Here is a 19,486-nt window from a genome sequence, read left to right as displayed (position 1 = left end):
ATGATTCACATTATTTTTAATGTGTGGAAAAACAGGTATTTTCATACTGTGATATAAGGAATATAAATGAGTAATAGTATTTTGAAGAATATTATAGTTCAAAGGGTTTTGAAATGACATTTTCAGGAACTTATAAATAAATGCTCACAAAGATATTTGCGTCTATATGAGCATAGGGTTAAGTATATTATTGTTTGTAATAGAAAAAAAATAGTAAGGGAACTAAATTTTTGTAATTAGGATACCAATTAAATAAATTTTAGGGCATCCACATGATGAGATGATACCCAGGTCATTAAAAAAAAAATGACACTAAAATTTTGTTGTAGTTATTTCAAATGTTATCATAAAAATATATTTATACAGAAAGGTAATCACAATAACAGTAAAAGTGGGTTACAGAAATCATAAATGGTCTGATCCCATTTTTGCTTATATAGGCTTCTAGCTATTTAACCACAAGTCTCAACGCATAAACATTAAAATGATCTTTTAGTTCCTCTCACATACCTCTTTCTCTTTAACATACTAAAAACCTGTACTTCCTGCTTAGAGGCCCTCAGTATCTTTTTTGCTTGTGTATGCCACCTTTTACAACCAGACTTCCAGAAAGTTCTATCTTGTAAGTTTGGGCCACAGTCCCTCCCTTTCACCTTCCAGCTTACACTAGTTCAGGCTGCAGTTCAGGCTTCTGTTACAAGGTGGCACCAATGCACCGCCATTATCAAACTTCCCTGCAAAGAAGTGTATGCAAACACCAAAAAATACACTACCTCCCTAAAAACCTAGCTTATGAACCTTTATGAAATCATTCAAATGATTCAAATTCTGCCTGAAAAAAACTTAAAAGTGCAAAAGAGGACCGTAAAACAACAACAACAACAACAACAACAACATCATACTCTGGGGCATCTATATGATGGAACACCAGGTAGCTCTACTGCCCCTTGATAGTCACCGGCTGGAAGGCATAATGTGGGGCAGGGCCAGCAGGAGGTGACTGACAGAGAGAGGCAGCGGAGTGGGGTCTGGGCTGCTGTATTCACAGTGTCCTGGAGACTAAGAGGGGTGGGCAAAGGTCTGGAAAGCCTGTACAAGTTGGGGTAATGAAGGATAACCATTCCACTTTCTGGGAGGGTCTCCTCTACACTGAACACCCCAACCTAACCTACACTGATGAGGTAAGAGATAAATCTATAAATGCGAGGTAGATTTAGGGTCAAGGACAAATGGAAATGCTTTAATATACACATTTCCAATCAGAGGGGACACAATTTAACCCACTGTTTTATTGTGCTGTGCCCTGATGAAAAAGTAAGTTTTTCTTTTCCTATTTTTTTTAGATGGAGTCTCGCTCTGTTGCCCAGGCTGGAGTGCAGTGGTGCAATCTTGGCTCACTGCAACCTCCGCCTCTCAGGTTCAAGCAATTCTCCTGCCTCAGCATCCAGAGTAGCAGCTGGGATTACAGGTGTGTGTCACCATGCCCGGCTACTTTTTGTATTTTTAGTAGAGACAGGGTTTTGCCATGTTGGCCAGGCTGGTCTCGAACTCCTGACCTCAAGTGATCCGCCCTCCTCAGCCTCCCAAGGTGCTGGGATTACAGGCGTAAGCCACTGCTTCCTGTAAGTATATTAACATACCAAACAGTCCAGAAGCAACCATCAGGGAAACTCCACACTTTGCTTACCTGGTGTTATCTATCACTGAGATCACCAGGTGATCCCTGTAGCTGGGATTACAGGTGTGAGCCACCGCCCACAAAGTAAGATTTTTCTTATCATTTGAGAGGCAGCAGCACATGCTGGATAGATGAATTTACTCGGGAGCCACACAGCCTGTGTTCAAATCTAAGCCTGGCATTTGCTAACTCTGTCTTCACTGTACCTCAGTTTCCTTATGTCTAAAGTCAGGCAACAATAGATCCTTCTCATAGGTTGTGGTGAGAATTAAATAAGTACAGTTGGCCTTTTGTACCTGTGGATTCTGCATACATGAATGCATCCAACCTCAGACTGAAAATATTCTGAAAAGAAAATAAAAACAATACAATAATAAAATACAAATTTTAAAACCAATTTAGTATAACAACTATTTATATAGCACTTACATTGTATTAGGTATCGTAACTAATCTAGAGATGATTTAAAGTATATGGGAGGATGTGCATAGGTTATATGGAAACACCACCCCATTTTATATCAAGGACTTTGTATACACAATGGAATATTGTATTATAAATATATATGTATATGTATGTATGTATATGTGTGTGATTATATATACATATATGTATATATACATATGTGGTTTATATATTATATATTATATGATTATTATATATGTATGTGTGTGTGTGTATATATATCACACACACACACAATGGAATATTATTTTGGCCTTTAAAGAGGAGACCCTACTATTTGTGATAGCGTGAATGAAGCTGGGGGACATTATGCTAAGTAAAATAAGCTAGACATAGAAAGAAGAATTACGCACGATTTCACTTACATGTAGAATCTAAAATAGTCAAGCTCATAGAAGCATAGAGCTGTCATTACCAGGAGTGGGGAAGGGGGGAACAGGAGAGATGTTGTTCCAAAGTATAAAATTGAAGCTATGAAGGATAAATAAGCCTAGAGATCTAATGTACAGCATGATGCCTATAGTTAATAGTAATATAGTGTACATTGTAAATTTGGTAAGAGAGGTTTCAAGTGCATTCACAAAAAAAATGATAGCTATGTGAATAGATGGATATGTTAATGTGCTTCACTGTAGTAATCATTTCTATCACTTTCTCTTTCCTCTCTCTCTCTCCCCATATATATATTTCATTTTATAAATACTTATCTTTACTTTTTGAAATGTTATAATCAAGAAAACCACTGAGGTAATAATATTAAGATTAAATTGTACATGGTTTGACAAAAACACGTACACATACACCTACTGTTTTTGGAACATGTAAAAAACATATTGCTCATGGGAGAAGAAGCAGTTTGAAATAAATGCCTAGACATAGTAGGTGTGGGTGTACTTGTATGTGTGTGTGTGTCTATGGCTGAAACACAACATTGTATATGTATGTGTATTTAGGGCTCAAACTCTATCACGCCAAACACACACTCCCAGGTACGGCTTTCTCTCCATCTCAGAGAGGGACTGGGCTTCCTATCTTGGGGCTTAGAGATCCCAGATAGTGATGAATACACAAGATTACTGATAATGTGTGGAAAACTCCAGAAGCTCTGGCTGATAACCATCAAGCGTAGGTCCCTACTCCCTCCTACCACTCTTGCTGAGTCACCATCAGAATTCTAGAGCTGCAATTATGGGCAAAGGGGATCTATCATCATTTTGGTTTTCCTTTCTTAAAAATTAAAGCTCCTAATTTTTTAGATGACCAAACAGATGTTATTCTTTAGAGTCATTCGTGAAACAGTTTGGAGAATATGTTGCCAATTCTTTTTGGAAAATTCCTATGTATATTAAAAGGCTAAGCATAAGCTTCATTTTATGTCCACTCCATATATTTTGTTCATTGATCTATCTCCTTTACTCGCTCTGTCTCTCATCAGTGTTGGCTGACATGTCTTCACTCCAGAGATGGACCCTCCCAGACAGCAGGCCATTCAAGATCCCAAGACTCCACTCCTGTACAGACTTCCCAGACCTTCTCCCACTTCCTCTCTGTCATCTCATCTCCAGGACTCTGGATGTAGCAGCTCAGACCAGTATTGCTGAATCATGCTCTGAGCTCAGAGGAGGCTGTTGCATAGCAACAGTGGCTCAGAGACAAATACAGTCTCTGGAAGGAAGAGCACTACCAGGTAATGCTGGCACTATTAAGAAAGTGGGTAAAGATAATCATATCTTCAAAACATCCTCAAAACCAACCCACCTTCTCTCCCTGCCAGAGACACCTCCTACCATGGACCCAGCCTACATTTTCTAGCCCTGTGTGCAAGCACTCTGTGCTCTGAGCAAATGGCACCATTGGCTGAGCCTTCCATTTTCCAATGACCCCAGGGTCTGTCTCATTAACGTGAATAGGGTTATATTTGCAGTTTGTTTTCTGCACACACAGGATAGCAGTCCGTCTTCAGGACCGCCCTATAAAAGGAGTGGTGCCAATTCCCATTTTTGAGATGAGGAAATTGTGTCTCCAAGATGGTGAGAACCAAGTCTGCCTTTCCTTTGAAAAGGCAGCTTGCAGTAATTCATGAGAGCACAGAGTTGAGAATCAGCAGGCCTGTGCTCTACCTCCAGCTCATGAAAGCATGTAAAAGTGCTCTAACATCTCAGGCCAGCATCTCACTTAGCCAGAGTTGATGATCCTCATGTATCACTGTATGGTTCCTGCTTTAAGAGACACCTGTTGCCCACCTAGTTATCTCTCCTGCCCTCCTCTCAGCTGAAGCAGGCTGTTCTGTCTCTGTCAGTAGGGTCTTTAAAGTTGCTCTGAGGATTCAATCTTCCCCCACCCTCACCCCACCGCCTAGCCTTCTGAGGACAACACTAATGCTGTCCTTACAGTGTCAGAAGTCAGTTTCCAAGGCACACAAACATGGCAGGGACATCCCCTCACAGGAAATTCAGGTGCCTCTTAGGAGGGTAAGTGTGCCACCCCCCTTATTATTAGACATCATGTGCATGCCGGACTAACCTGACTTAGGGCCATGGTTTTCAATCCTCTCTTAAATCAGGATCCCCTCCTCTCAGGGCTTCTCTAACAGCTGACACCTTCCTAGCATTCCTCCCCATTCGTGCTTCCCAGAAAGCACACACCAACACCATCAGAGCCACAAACAGAGTACAAATCTTAGTCCACAGAAAATAATTCAGGGAGTGAAGGAAGTAGAGACAGCCCCAGGAACCCACACTGGTTCCTGGGGCTTCCATCTCCAGCTGATGGCATCTTGTGAAGAATAGAGCATCATCAGTCACTTGCCATTTCGTCATCTCATTCATGACGTTTGGGGTCAGGGATAAAAATCAGCATTCTATTTTCAGATAATAAGCTATTTTGTATCCTCTCATTTTATCAGCAGGTTAACATCATAGAAGCATGCCATATTTTCATGTTGGGCTCTTGAAACAGGAGACACCACAGAGGAACAAGAGCTGTGAATCTCTGAGTTAACAATTATCTGAGAGAGCTCTTTCAATGGGCAGGACTAAGGAAATGAGCGATCAGAGTGGCAGTAAAGGCAAAAGCTGGTCATACCTGGCACAGACGGAATGAAGGGGAAATGAGCTTTCACATAACACTTCAGGTGTCAAATGGAATATCTACTTTCTGAGGCCCATATTACTATGGCTTAATCACTTGAATGGACTTTGATATAGAAGTCCTATTTCCAACAAGTGAGTTTCTGCTAAAGGTTTAGAAAAGGTTCTCCAAGCTAATTCTCATGTACATGCAAGTGAAGGAGGCCTACCTGAGGGGTCAGGTTAGGAGCCACATTAGTTTTCTGATCCAGAGAGAAAAGGCAACTAATATTGATGGAGCACATTGTTTATAGGGTCCAGCTCCATGTTCTTGACTTTAGTGACTGAATTTAATTCTCATGACAACCCTACTAGTGAGGTACGATTATGCTCTCTTCATGGATGTATATGACTACAACGCACTTCCTCCTAAGCACAGAGCTGGATGGCAAAGAGTTTGCTCACCACACAAACTCATGGAGCCAGGGATAGAATCAAGCAGCCTGGGCAATGGTACAAAAATGGTCAGGATTCATAATATCTAAACAGTCCCAAAGTCACGTTATTAGAGAAATCTCAGAAACACTATTTTCAGAGGGGAAAAAGGTGCAAAGGGGCACTTACTCTACGATAGCACAAACATTTATAGCCAAAAATGTACAATTACATATTTTGCATAATTCTCTCACAAGTCTTTGAGGAAGGCATCATTATTTCTAGTTTACAGATGACCAACTAAGACTCACTGATAGAAAATCAATTTTGCAGAGGCATCTAGTAATGATCAGGAGTGGGGATGTAACTCTTACTCTCCTCAAAGGATAACACATTGTCTCCTTTCAGAGATGATGACTGTCTAGGACTTAAACACTTGTAGTTTCTTGTGTTGCCAGGGTTATGCTCTTGTGGGTACTCACTCAACAACCTCTCTCTCTTTGAAAGAGCTGATCATGCAGATGAAATCCCAGTGCAAGGTCCTATAGGTGGTAATGGGTCTGGTATGAGGGTCAAAGGCTTATGATTCCTTCCTCCTCTTCATCTGCACTCTCTCTTCATCTGAGACTCAATAGAAACTGCTTTTCCAAATCAATGTAGCAGATCAAATGAGGGGGCAGAAAATGACAGGGGACTCGTTTGACGATCTTCTCACCTTACCCCAATACCTCAGCAAACCATCCTGCAACACAGAAATGGCCCCAAAGCTTCATGTATAATGTAAGTGTGAGCACATGCTCCATCTTCCTGCTCTCCTTCCAGGTGGTCTCTGTGGCAGTTATGCTGCTTGGTTTAGATAACAGTCATCACTTCTCTGGGAGGGAGGAAAAAGTTGGGCCTGGATGACCATTCGTTGAAGTTCTACTAGGTGCCATCTACTCTGTATGGGATTTATCATTTACCCCACAGAAAACTTGTCTAAGAAAGGCATTGTGAGTCCCCTTTTACAGATGAGCAAGGGCAAAGTAGAATGGCAAAGGATTTGATCACCACAGAAACTGACAGAGCCTGGGATAGTAGCTAGCAGCCTGGGCACCTTAAGTGCTGGTGGTAGATCTTTAGCAAATGTATCTGGACACACACTGTTGAGGAAGTTAATGTCTGTCCTCCCTGTGTTTACCCTCCTTGCATTTCCAGCAAGGAACCAGGCTTGGTGTTCCTTCCCCTTGCCTTAGGAGAGGTTTATGGCAGGGTTGGGAGCCAAAGATGTCTGAATCCAGTGTCTTCCATTCTTTAGGAAACTTAAACTTCAGAGAAATATTGGACTGCTTGTTATCTGGTAGGAAAAGGAGGTCCTCTGAGGACATAGAGAAAGGAGAGGAACAGAGATTTATCTCAAATAGGGATGAGGCCAGAGATCTACTTGTCCCTCCAGGAGTAAGGATCTGAGCACTGCTCCATATCAACCCTTGGGTTTCATCAGTATATGGTCCATTGAAATTGGGCATCCAGCCATGACACCTATTTTTCTCTTTGGATAAAAGGATAGATGGAACAGGGTCAGGGAGTCCTTAAGGCACCAAGCCAATTAGGCAAATTGTCAGCTCAGCACTGAGCAGGAGGGACACATGATTGATGATGGCAGGGACCTCTCAGGCTGTTAACTAGAGTATAAATTCCCACAAGCGGGACTGCTTCCTCAAAAAGCCACGAATATTAAACATTCGTCTAATTCACCTTAAAATCTCTTTACTAATTTGTCACAATGAAATACAAGATATGAACACTCATTTTTCAAGATCTGTACAAATAATGGGTTTCACTACATTATTAATATTTGCTAATGTGATATACTTTTGTTGGAATGTTATTTTTCATTTTCCATATTTTATTTTCCTATAAATGGCATATTTCACATTTAAATTACCAAATGCAAAGATAATGATCCCACTTTATGTCTCAAATATGTTCTGGAATAATTATGGTGTTTGAAAAGAAAACTCAGTCAGTGAGTTGGTGTTTATGCTGTATCCTCATTAAATGGAAAATGTGGGGCCATGAAAACTCCATACATGGCCTAGGGAGGAAAAATTGGTACAACCTCTTTGCAGAGACATTTGGCAACCTCTCTGAGAGAAGAAAGCAAGGCACCTGTCACCCACTGTACTCTTAGGTCTGGACAGCATATGTGTAAGATGGCCAAGATAGCATGGCTAGTCATATTTAAAGGAATCTCAAATCACCTTATTAGATATAGCTAAGTAATACTATTTTCAGAGAATAAAAATTTTCAAAAGAGCACTTACTCCATGATGTCATTTATATATTTATAGCTAAAAGCATGTAGTTGTATATTTTGCATGATTCCCTCATAACTCTGTGGAGAAATCATCATTATTCCCATTCTGAAGTTGACTATATTAAACTTGCTGATGTAAAATCAATTTTGCAGATTCATCTAGTAAGGAATAGGAATGGCATTCTAACTCTTACCCCCCCCAGAGGACACCCAGGTATCTTCTTTATAGATCATAACCTTCTAGGACTTAAACACTTGTAATTTTACATGTTTTTAGTACTGTACCCTTGTGGGTACTCACTCAACAACCTCTCTCTCTTTGAAGAAGCTGACAGTGCAGATGAAATCCCGGTGCAGGGTCCTGTAGGTGCTAATGGGTCTGGAATGAAGGTCAAGGGCTTGTGAGTCCTGCCTCCTCTTCATCTGCACTCACTCTTCATTTGGGGGCTCAATAGAAACTGCTTTTCCAATATCAATCTAGAAGATCAAACAAGGGGGCAGAAAATGACAGGGGATTAAAGGAAATGTTTTAATTATTTCTTTCCCTTTTCCCTGATCCCTCAGCAAAGTCCTCCTGCAACACAGGAATAGTTCCCAAAGCTTTATTCATAATGCAAGTGTGAGTAGGTTTAACTTCTTATTGCTTGGTATATTTCCAGGTAGACTCTATGGCAATTGTGCTGTTTGGCTTAGGTAAGTTATCGCTTCTCTAGGAGGGAGGTGAAAAGTGGGTCAGTATGAACATTTGTTGATGTCCTACTAGGTGACATCTATGCTGTACAGGATTTCTTATTTATACCATAGACTAGTCATGTAAGGAAGATATAGTGAGTCTCCTTTTACAGATGACTAAGGGCAAGCTGACAGAGGGTAAGAAAGGATTTCAGCATCACACATCAAGTAATGTGCAGGAATGTGGTCCAGCCTTTGCTGTCATTACAGTATTTCATGCATTGTCAACAGAGGCGACATCACGCCCAAGGGGCTGAAAATTGGCTCTCGATGCTAAGGAGGATGGTAGACATTACAATGGTTTGTGGTCCTGCAAAGTACCACAGTACAAAAACAGTTACCACTTTACGTGTTGTATTAATATTTTACATTCTTGGCAGAAAGGATGTGTGAGGAAGAACATGTCTAAAAGTCCTCCAAAACAGGGACAAGAATGAAAGAAGGTGAGAGAAACACTGCCTATGCCCAGTGACTTCTTATGTAGATGACTGGCCACCAGGGCTTTGGAACTGATCATTTTACTCTCCTCTCCCCAGATGCTCACTCAACAACCCCTCCTGGTGATGATGATGATGGTGGTGATGGTGATGGTTGAAATGAAATCCTCTCTCTCTCTGGGCACAGGAGACCTTGATATGTGGACCATATGAATTGACTGGTTCTTAAGGTGACAGACAGGCAGGGCCTCAGTCAGAACGACACATGTTTCCTCTGGAACAGATGATCTGGAGGGTAGAAAATTAATGTTGACAAAACTAGTATGAGCAAGAAATGCTCTAATTTGCATCTCTTTTCATCTTAACATTTATTCAAGTAGCCTATTATTTAATGTATAATTTAGATTAAATTATGGAAATTTAGGAACAGTTATGTAAATCAGACAAATTGCTTTGTAATGCCTGCTCAGTAATAGAAACTGGAATTTCATTAAGGCATTGTGTCCTGAAGTCACCAGGAATTTGAATGCTCTAATTTCTCTCAGTGCTCACATGCACTGGGTACTGCTTAATTTATTTATATAATGAACTATATTACTTTAAAACTATAATACGAAATTATATGATATATAATATCAAATTATTAAATATTTATCTAAATATAATATTAATATATCAAATATATTAAAATTGCATTATAAAATTGTAATATTAAATTAGGTTATAATATTAAATTATATGAGTCTAATTATCATGACATATGAAGCATTCCCAGTAATCAGTAAGGAGAAATGGCCTAGTGATGTTGTGGTAACTATAATCTAAGTATGCACCCAGTGATTCTTGTTTCTTGTTATTTACTTCTTTGTATAATCTGCCTCATTGTGTGTGAGCTGGAGTTAGTGACTTGCTTCTAGTTGGTATCCACAGTGGTATAGTTTGAATGTGTCTTCCAAAGTTCATTTGTTGGAAACCTGATTCCCAATATAAAGGTGTTGGAAGGTGGGACCTTTAAGATGTCTAGGGTCATGGTGATTCTGCCCCCAGAAACAGATTAATGCCATTACTGTGGGAGTAGGTTCTTCATAAAAGGACAAGTTTGTTCCCCCTCTTGCTGTCTCTCCTCTTCTCTTTGCCCTTCTGCCACGGGATGATACAATAAAAAGCCCTCACCAGATGCCAGCCCCTCGATCTTGGACTTCCCAACCTCCAGAACTGTGAGCCAATAAATTACAAATTACACAGTCTGTGACATTGTTCTAGCAGCACAAAAATGGATTAGGAAAATGTGTACCAAAGAAGTGGGGTTTTGAAACAACAAATAACTGAAAATGTGAAAGTGGCTTTGGAACTGGGTAATAGCAGCTAGAAGAATTTGGAGGAGCCAGCTAGCAAAAGTCTACATTGCCATGAACAGAGTATTAAGGGCAATTCTGGTGAGGCCTCAGAAGAAGAGTATGACTGTAAGAAAAGTCTGAATCTTCTTAGAGATTACCTAAGTGACTATGATTAGAACATTGGTAGAAATATGGACAGTAAAGACCATTCTCACCAGGTCTTGGATGAAAATTAGGAATATATTATTAGAAACTGGCATAGAGGCAATTCTTGTTATAAATTGGCAAAGAACTTGACTGTATTGTTTTGATGCCCAAGGGCTTTATGGAAGGGAGAATTTAAGAGTGATGAACTAAAGTATCTGGCAGAAGAAATTTCTAAGCAAAGTATTGGAGGAACTGTGTGGCATCTGTAACTGCATACAGTAAGATGTAAGAAAAGAGAAATGATTTAAAGACAGAATTTATAATTTATAATTAAAAAGGAATCAGAGGGCCAGGCATGGTGGCTCATGCCTGTAATCCCAGCACTTTGGGAGGCTGAAGCAGGGGATCACCTGAGGTCAGAAGTTCAAGACCAGCCTGGTCAACACGGTGAAACCCCATCTCTACTAAATATATAAAAATTAGCCAGGTATGGTGGCAGGTGGCAGGCGCCTGTAATCCCAGCTACCTGGGAGGCTGAGGCAGGAGAATTGCTTGAACACAGGAGGCGGAGGTTGCAGTGAGGCGAGATTGCGCCATTGTGCTCCAGCCTGGGCAACAAGAACGAAACTTCACCTCAAAAAAAAAGAAAGGGGGGGGAATCAGAACATAAACATTTGGAAAATTCACATTCATGTCATATAAAGAATAAAAAAGCATGCAAGAGTACAGCCAAGCAACTCTCTGATAATGGGATTAGCATGGCTAGAAGGAAGCCAGGTGCTGTTCATCAGGACAATGCATTGGAGAAAGACTCTGAAGACATTTCAGATATATTCAAAGTTGCCCCTTTCCTACAAGTCCAGAGATCTAGGACGGCAGAATGATTTCAAGGGACAGGCCTGGGGTGTCCCTCATGGGCTTACTGCTCAGAACCATCTTGGGACTCTGATCCCTGAATTCTAGTACAGTGCTGCCTGGCAGCCCCAGCTGTATCTCAAGTGGACCTAGGTATGCTCGGGCTGCTCCTGTGAAGGGTGCAAATTGTAAGCATTGCTGGTTCCCACATGGTGCTAATTCTGCAAGTGAGCAGAATGCAAGAGCTATGGGGGCACCGCTTCCTTCACCTAGATTTTAAAGTATGTATCAGACATCCCTGTGACCCAGGCAGAAACCTGCTGCAGGGGCAGAGGCACTATAGAGTTCTCACTAGGGTAATGCCTAGTTGAGCCACAGGCATAGGGTTGCCAATGAGACCATGAACCTCTAAATCCATCAGCGTGCAGCCCCAGCCTGGAAGAGCTGCAGGCAGGAGACTCCAACCCATGAGAGCTGCTGCAAGGGCGCAACCCAGCAAAGCCATAGGGGTGGGGCTTTCTGAGGCCTTGGAGCTTAATCCATACCCCAGTGTGCTCAGAAGGTGGGACATGGAGTCAAGAAAGATTATTCTCCAGCTTTGAGATTTAACGTTGTTTGCCCTGTTCAGTTTTGCACTTACTTGGGACCCATTACTCCTCTTTTCTTGCCTATTTTTCCCTTTTGGAATTAGAATATCTATCCTATGCCTGTCTCACTGTTGCATTTTGGAAGTAGATAACTTGTTTTGATTTTATAGCCTCACAGTTTGAGGGAATTTGCCTCAGAATATATCATGCCTTGAGTCTCATCCATATTTGATTTGGTAAAGACATTGGGGCTACTGGGATGGAGTCAGAATATTTTGCATGTGAGAAGGACATGAATTTTATGAGCCGGGGGCAGAATGCTACAGTAAGAATGTGTCCAGTAAAGTTTATGTATTGAAAGCTTGATTCCCAATGTGTGTTGGTCTATCCAAGTACTTCTTCCCTAAATTTCTTTGTCACCAATTTTCCAATCATGTCCTTTCCAAGTTACTGATCATGCAGCCAAACTATTGTCCACAGTCCATGAATCAGTATATATAGAAATGGCAGGTCCAGCCATTTGTTCAAGCGAAGTGATCAACCAGGTACACTGTACACTGCTCAAAGTTCTGCCCACTGGGAGAATTTCCATTCACCATTGTCCTTCAGGGACATCCCAGAAAGGGGATGTAGTGTTAGTTGTCCACTTCTGAGTAGTGCCTGCATATTATGCAGAATCATCTGTAAACCAAACTTCTCTTTCTCTGTCAACTGATCATAGGGAACTTAGATTATAGGTGCAGGCTGGGAGAAAGAAAGGAGTGTAGCAAAAATGAGGGCCATGGGCATTTGAGCTGCTTCCTCACGTAACTTACTTATGCCTTCTGTGCCTGCTTGAGCTCGATTTCATGTATACTACTTACCTTTGTTGATGGAGTGAGTGCTGCTGTACATACTCAACTTTATGGCTATGTGGGTTGGATAACACACAGGTCATGGTAGGCAGCTCAGGTCACGTGAAAACTTGGTTGTTTCCAGTCTCTACTAAGGCCCATTAGCAGGCCAAGAGTTGTTTCTCAAAAGAACTGTAGTTATCTAGGAAAGATGGCAGGGCCTGTGTTGCCATTCACCTATGAATGCCTGCCAAAGGTTCCCAAGGGCATCCCTATCTGTCACTGACAACTCAAGCACCATTGGATCTGCTTGATCATATGGCCCAAGTGGCATAGCAGCTTGCATAGCAGCCTGGACCTGTTGCAGAGCCCTCTCTTGTTCTAGGCCCTACTCAACACTAGCAGCTTTTTGTGTTACTCAGTAAATAGGTCAGAGTTACACACCCATATGAAGAGTATGTTGCCTCCAAAATCCAAAGAAGCCCACCAGATGGTGTACCTCTTTTTTGGTTGTAGGAAAGGCCAGGTGCAAGTATTTATCCTTCACCTTAGAAGGGATATCTCAAATGCTCCACACCTCTGAGCTTCTAGAAACTTGACTGAGGTTGGATATGCCACCTTTTACCTCTGAGGAGAGGAGAAAACTAACAGCCATATAACATTCTATTATATTCTTTAAACTAGTAGGTTAAAACAAAAACTGATAAAAATAATTACTTATAAGGGAACAGAGTAGCAGCCCAGGATGGAAGCTGATCATGTATATTCTCTTAAAAATATAATACCTATTTACTGGTCTGATGCACTGAAAAAGTTAAGAAGCAATGGCCAACCCAGTAGCAATGAGCAACTCTAGTACCCAGATTGAGTCCTCTAAAAATATTACCTACAAGGAAAAATGGCCGAATCCAAGTCTGTGGTCAAGCTGTACCAGATGAGTCTGGACTGAACGATCATACCAGCGAACATGTCAAAAAGACTCAGAAGCCAACCTGATAGGACTTCCACAGACCAAATAAGAACAATTTAAGCATCAAAAACATTAGTGCCTACAGTGAGTTAAAACACATTACATACAGAAACATCTCTGAGTCGTGTTGACACTCTAAAAGAAAAAACTCAAACAAAACCAACTCACTGCTCATCTGTGGAGGATCCTACAGAAACAATACTTATTCTTAAAACTGGAAATACTGCAAAATGATTAAATATTTGTCCTTCCTTTCCTGTGTGTGCCATACCTCAGTTAAGCCTAATAGTTGGCGGGGGTTGAAGCGGGGGAGTTTCTCTTATAGAAAATGTCCAGCTAATAAATGCAGAAGAAATTGTACTATTTAAACACCATCACTGTAGAATTTTTAAAGAAATGCAGATCTTGGTAAAGATCAGAGATTGTAAAAAATCATGAGGTAAAAAGCAGATGGGACATTTCACAATGGATGGATCAGTCTAACAACACCTGAGCCCAGTGCTCAATCTTAATGTCAAGGTAGGAGTGACAATCAGACACAATGAGGTTCTTTGTATGCCTATGAATTGAACGCTTGTGTCCTCCCAAAACTCATATGTGGAAACCGTAATCTCCAATGTGACAGTATTTAAAAATAGGACTTTTGGGAAATAATTAGGTCATCAAAGTGGAGCCCTCATTATGAGATTAGTGTCCTTATAAGAAGAGACACAGAGAGCTTGCTTGCTCTCTGCATGCACACACCGAGGAAAGGCCATGTGAGGACATAACCAGGAAGAGGATTCTCACCAGGAACCCAACCATACTGGCATCCTGATTAGACTTGTAGCTTCCAGACTCATGAGAAGTAAATGCTTGTTATTTAAGCCACCTAGTCTGTGGTAATTTGGTAAAGCAGCCTGAACTAAGACTTGGCGTAAGGATATAGGATATGTAACACATCCGAGGTACTCTTGCCAAAAAAGTCCTGAACTGGATGAAGCCTCTAACTCTACTAATTTACAGGAAATAGGAGGGGCCAGAGCAACGTAAGTAACAGCACAATGGGGATACAATCAGCAAAATTGAGAATGTATACTGCACAAACCAAAGATCTAGTGTAATAAGCAAATACAGGTTGAATATCATTAATCTGAAAATCCAAAATCTGAAATGCTCCAATGAGCATTTCCTTTGAGCATCATGTCAATGATCAAAAAATTTCAGATACTGGAGCCTTTTGGATTTGCAGATTAGGGATACTGAACATGTAAATTGAAAAGCAAAAACAAAGAGAGAAAAGAGATTTAAAACTCCAGAGAGTTAATGAGAAATTAAAGTATAATTAAAACCCATAATGAGATACCATCACACTTACACCAGAAAAAGAAAATTAAAAAGATGGAAAACACCAAGTGTTGTTGAGGATATGGAAGCTGTGTAATTTTCACAGCACCGGTGAAAATACAAATTCAACAACTACTTTGAAAAAGTGCTGGCAGTATTGACTGAGCTGATCATACACACATCCTACAACTCAGAAATTTCATTCTTAGGTCTGGGGAAGGTACACACCCAAAAGAAAGAAAAATAAATGTTTATCCAAAGATATGTACAAGACATTCATAACACTGTTATTCATAATGTCAAAAACTAGAAAAAATCCACATAGCAGATATGCTTACTGTGAAATATCCACTAGATGTAACAATATCCACCAATGATGATGAATGATCTACTACTATAGACAACAATAAATGTAAATCTCACATACAGTATGTTGACTGAAGGAAGAAAGTTACAAAAGAGAACATGATGTATGATTCTAGGAATTTTTCTTCTAATTTCCCATTACAGTTTAGGCTACATAAAAAATTCAACACCCTATTTTTTCTTATTTGAAGATACTTAGTGTTCCCATATATTATCTGCAGGTTAACCTCAAAGAAGCACATATCCACTGAGCCCCTGAAAAGTGAAGCACTACAGATATGAACACGGCTAATGCTGTTGATATGGTTTGGCTGTGTCCCCATCTAAATCTCAACTTGAATTGTATCTCCCGGAATTCCCACATGTTGTGGGAGGGACCCAGGGGGAGGTAACTGAATCATGGGGGCCAGTCTTTCCCATGCTATTCTTGTGCTAGTTAATGAGTCTCACAAGATCTGATGGGTTTATCAGGGGTTTCCGCTTTTGCTTCTTCCTCATTTTCTCTTGCTGCCGCCAGGTAAGAAGGGCCTTTCGCCTCCCGCCGTAATTCTGAGGCCTCCCTAGCCATGTGGAACTGTAAGTCCAATTAAACCCTTTTTTGTTCCCAGTTTTGAGTATGTCTTTATCGGCAGTGTAAAAATGAACTAATACAGTAAATTGTTACCAGTAGAGTGGGGTGTTGCTGAAAAGATACCCGAAAATGTGGAAGCAACTTTGGAAGTGGGTAACAGGCAGAGGGTAGAACAGTTTGGAAGGCTCAGAAGAAGACAGGAAAATGTGGGAAAGTCTGGAAGCTCCTAGAGACTTGTTGAATGACTTTGCCCAAAATGCTGATAGCAATATGGACAATAAGATCCAGGCTGAGGTGGTCTCAGATAGAGATGAGGAACTTGTTGGGAACTGGAGTAAAGGTGACTCTTGTTATGTTTTAGCAAAGAGACTGGCAGCATTTTGCCCCTGCCCTAGAGATTTGTGGAAGTTGGAACTTGAGAAAGATGATTTAGGGTATCTGGCAGAAGAAATTTCTAAGCAGCAAAGCATTCAAGAGGTGACTTGGGTTCTATTAAAGGCATTCAGTTTTATAAGGGAAGCATAGCATGAAAGTTTGGAAAATTTGCAGCCTGACTATGTGATAGAGAAGAAAAACCCATTTTCTGGGGAGAAATTCAAGCTGGCTGCAGATATTTGCATATGTAGCAAGGAGCCTAATGTTAATCCCCAAGACCATGGGGAAAATGCCTTTAGGCCATGTCAGAGACCTTCACAGCAGCCCCTCCCATCATAGGCCTGGAGGCCCAGGAGAAAAAAGTGGTTTCCTGGGCTGGGCCTAGGGTCCCTATGCTGTGTGTAGCCTAGGGACTTGGTGCCCTGTGTCCCAGCTGTGGCTGAAAGGAGCCAACATACAGCCCGGGCTGTGGCTTCAGACGGGGGAAGCCCCAAGCCTTGGCAGCTTCCACGTGGTGTTGAGCTTGCAGGTGCACAAAAGTCAAGAATTGCAGTTTGGGAACCTCCATCTAGATTTCAGAAGATGTATGGAAACTCCTGGATGCCCAGGCAAAAGTTTGCTACAGGGGCGGGGCGCTCATGGAGAACCTCTGCTAGGGCAATGAAGAAGAAAAATTTGTGATTGGAGCCCCCACACAGAGTCCCTACTGGGGCACTGCCTAGTGGAGCTGTGAGAAGACAGTCACTGTCTTCCAGACCCCAGAATGGTAGATCCACTGACAATTTGCATCATATGCCTAGAAAAGTCACTGACACTCAACACCAGCCCATGAAAGCAGCCAGGAGGGAGGCTGTACCCTGCAAAGCCACAGGGGTGGAGCTGTCCAAGATCATGGGAACCCACCTGTTGCATCAGTGTGACCTGGATGCGAGACCTGGAGTCAAAGGAGATCACTTTGGAGCCTTAACATTTGACTGCCCTGCTGGATTTTGGACTTGCATGGGCCCTGTAACCCCTTTGTTTTGGCCAATTTCTCCCATTTGGAATGGCTGCGTTTATCCAATACGTCTATCCCCATTCTACCTAGGAAGTAACTAGCTTGCTTTTGATTTTACAGGCTCATAGGTGGAAGGGACTTGCCTTGTCTCAGATGAGACTTTGGACTGTGGACTTTTGGGTTAATACTGAAATGAGTTAAGACTCTGGGAGACTCTTGGGAAGGCATGACTGGTTTTGAAATGTGAGGACATGAGATTTGGAGGGGCTAGGGGCGGTATGATATGGTTTGGCTGTGTCCCCATCGAAATCTCAACTTGAATTGTATCCCCCGGAATTCCCACATGTTGTGGGAGGGACCCAGGGAGACGTAACTGAACCATGGAGGCCAGTCTTTCTCGTGCTGTTCTCGTGATAGTTAAAGAGACTCACGAGATCTGATGGGATTATCAGGAGTTTCCGCTTTTGCTTCTTCCTCATTTTCTCTTGCTGCCTCCATGTAAGAAGAACCTTTCACCTCCCACCACGATTCTGAGGCCTCTCCAGCCATGTGGAACTGTAAGTCCAATTAAACCTTTTTTTGGTTCCAGTTTTGGGTATGTCTTTATCAGGAGCATGAAAACAAACTAATACAGCTGTGTATAATGGACATGCAGCTGGATATGAGACAGGAGACATACTTATCCCACTAACTCTAGGTGCCCTTGAGTAAGTCACCACACCACATCTATACTCACCCAGCAAAGAGGGACTGAGTAGCCCTGTCTCCAGCAAGATCTCAGGGACAGAGAGCAATGTGATTCCCATCTGGAAAACCACTCTGAGTTCCTAAAAGGGAAAAGAACTCATTCATCTTGGGGGTCCAAGGAATTATCTATATCAACAGCCAAGTTGTCTAGTACAAAGTAATTATGATGTTTATTAATGTTTTTATTTTTAAAATTATTACTTTTTCTTAAATAAATACCATCTGGTACAATGTAGAATGACTACAGAAACACAGATAAAAGAGCTATGGTCTCAAAGTTACACCAACCACCATGGGTTGACATAGTTCAACAAATATCTGTCTCTTCTTCCTAAGTGTACTGGTTAGGAGTGTGGGCTCTGTATACAGACTAGAGACAAACCCTAGTTCTGCCATGTAAAAACCTTGTGACTTTGAATACTGTTATTTCACCATAAAATCACTCAAAGTCTTGTCAGTAAAACCAGGATTATATAGTACTTACAATACAGGACAAAACATATTTTACATGTACCATGGAACTTAAAATTAAAATTAAAATTAAAAAAAAAGTCCCTGTGTTCTGGTTTTTAAAAATATAAATGGCCAGGGATCACATTAACTTGAAAATTCTAAGGCAGAGATACTGGGGAAAGAAAGTTTAATAGTCGTGCAACTGAATCCTATTTATCAACTCGGGTATTTTTTAAATTTTAATTTTAACTGACAAATAATTGTATATACTATGGGGTACACTGTAATGTTTTGATATATGTTTACATTGTGGAAAGATTAAATCAAGCCAATTCAATAAATTAAATAAAGCTTAATAGTCTTACAAATGAGTCTTGTTTTTCCTTTTTCTTATTTATTTATTTATGATCCAGATACTCATTCTTTATTATAAAATGACATATTTTCCTCCAATCTGTTGGAGTCCTCTACTTTTGTTTGTGGTATCTTTTGTTAAATAATAGTTTTTAATTTTGCTGTCAAATTTACCTATTTTTGCCTTATATAGCTTTTGATTTTACTTATTTTTTAAATTTTTGTTCATTTTTTAACTTTGATTTTAGTTTCAGGAGTACATGTGAAGGTTTGTTATACAGGCAAATTGGGTGTCACAAGGGTTTGGTGTGCAGATTATTTTGCCACTCAGGTTATATGCATAGGACCCAGTAGGTAGTTTTCAATCCTTAACTCTCCTCTTTCCGTCTACCCTCAGGTATGAATATTAGTCATCAACTGATGCATTTTAAAATCACTTTTTTTCACTACAACC

General features: G+C 40.8%; 1 protein-coding gene across 39 annotated transcripts in view; it reads right to left on the bottom strand.

Annotated features, from left to right (window-relative positions):
* RAB40AL (RAB40A like) overlaps positions 1-19,486 on the bottom strand; it is a 257,934-nt gene that overhangs the window by 152,524 nt on the left and 85,924 nt on the right. For 11 of the 39 annotated variants that reach the window (XR_012430017.1, XR_012430010.1, XR_012430015.1 and 8 more), the window contains exons 2-4: positions 18,215-18,305; positions 9,222-9,402; positions 8,247-8,422 (exon numbers count right to left, since the gene is read on the bottom strand). The exons of 5 other annotated variants lie outside the window; for them this stretch is intronic. The gene's annotated coding sequence lies outside the window, so the exon portion shown is untranslated. Of the gene's footprint in view, positions 1-1,974; positions 2,024-8,246; positions 8,423-9,221; positions 9,403-18,214; positions 18,306-19,486 lie in introns of those variants that run through there. 23 more of the 39 variants (XR_012430022.1, XR_012430018.1, XR_012430021.1 and 20 more) reach the window with 8 other exon arrangements.

The sequence above is a fragment of the Macaca fascicularis genome, chromosome X (genome assembly GCF_037993035.2).
Source record: "Macaca fascicularis isolate 582-1 chromosome X, T2T-MFA8v1.1".
NCBI classification, from domain to species: domain Eukaryota; kingdom Metazoa; phylum Chordata; class Mammalia; order Primates; family Cercopithecidae; genus Macaca; species Macaca fascicularis.
Note: the sequence above shows the minus strand (reverse complement) of the source record. Positions and strands in the feature narration are given on the sequence as shown.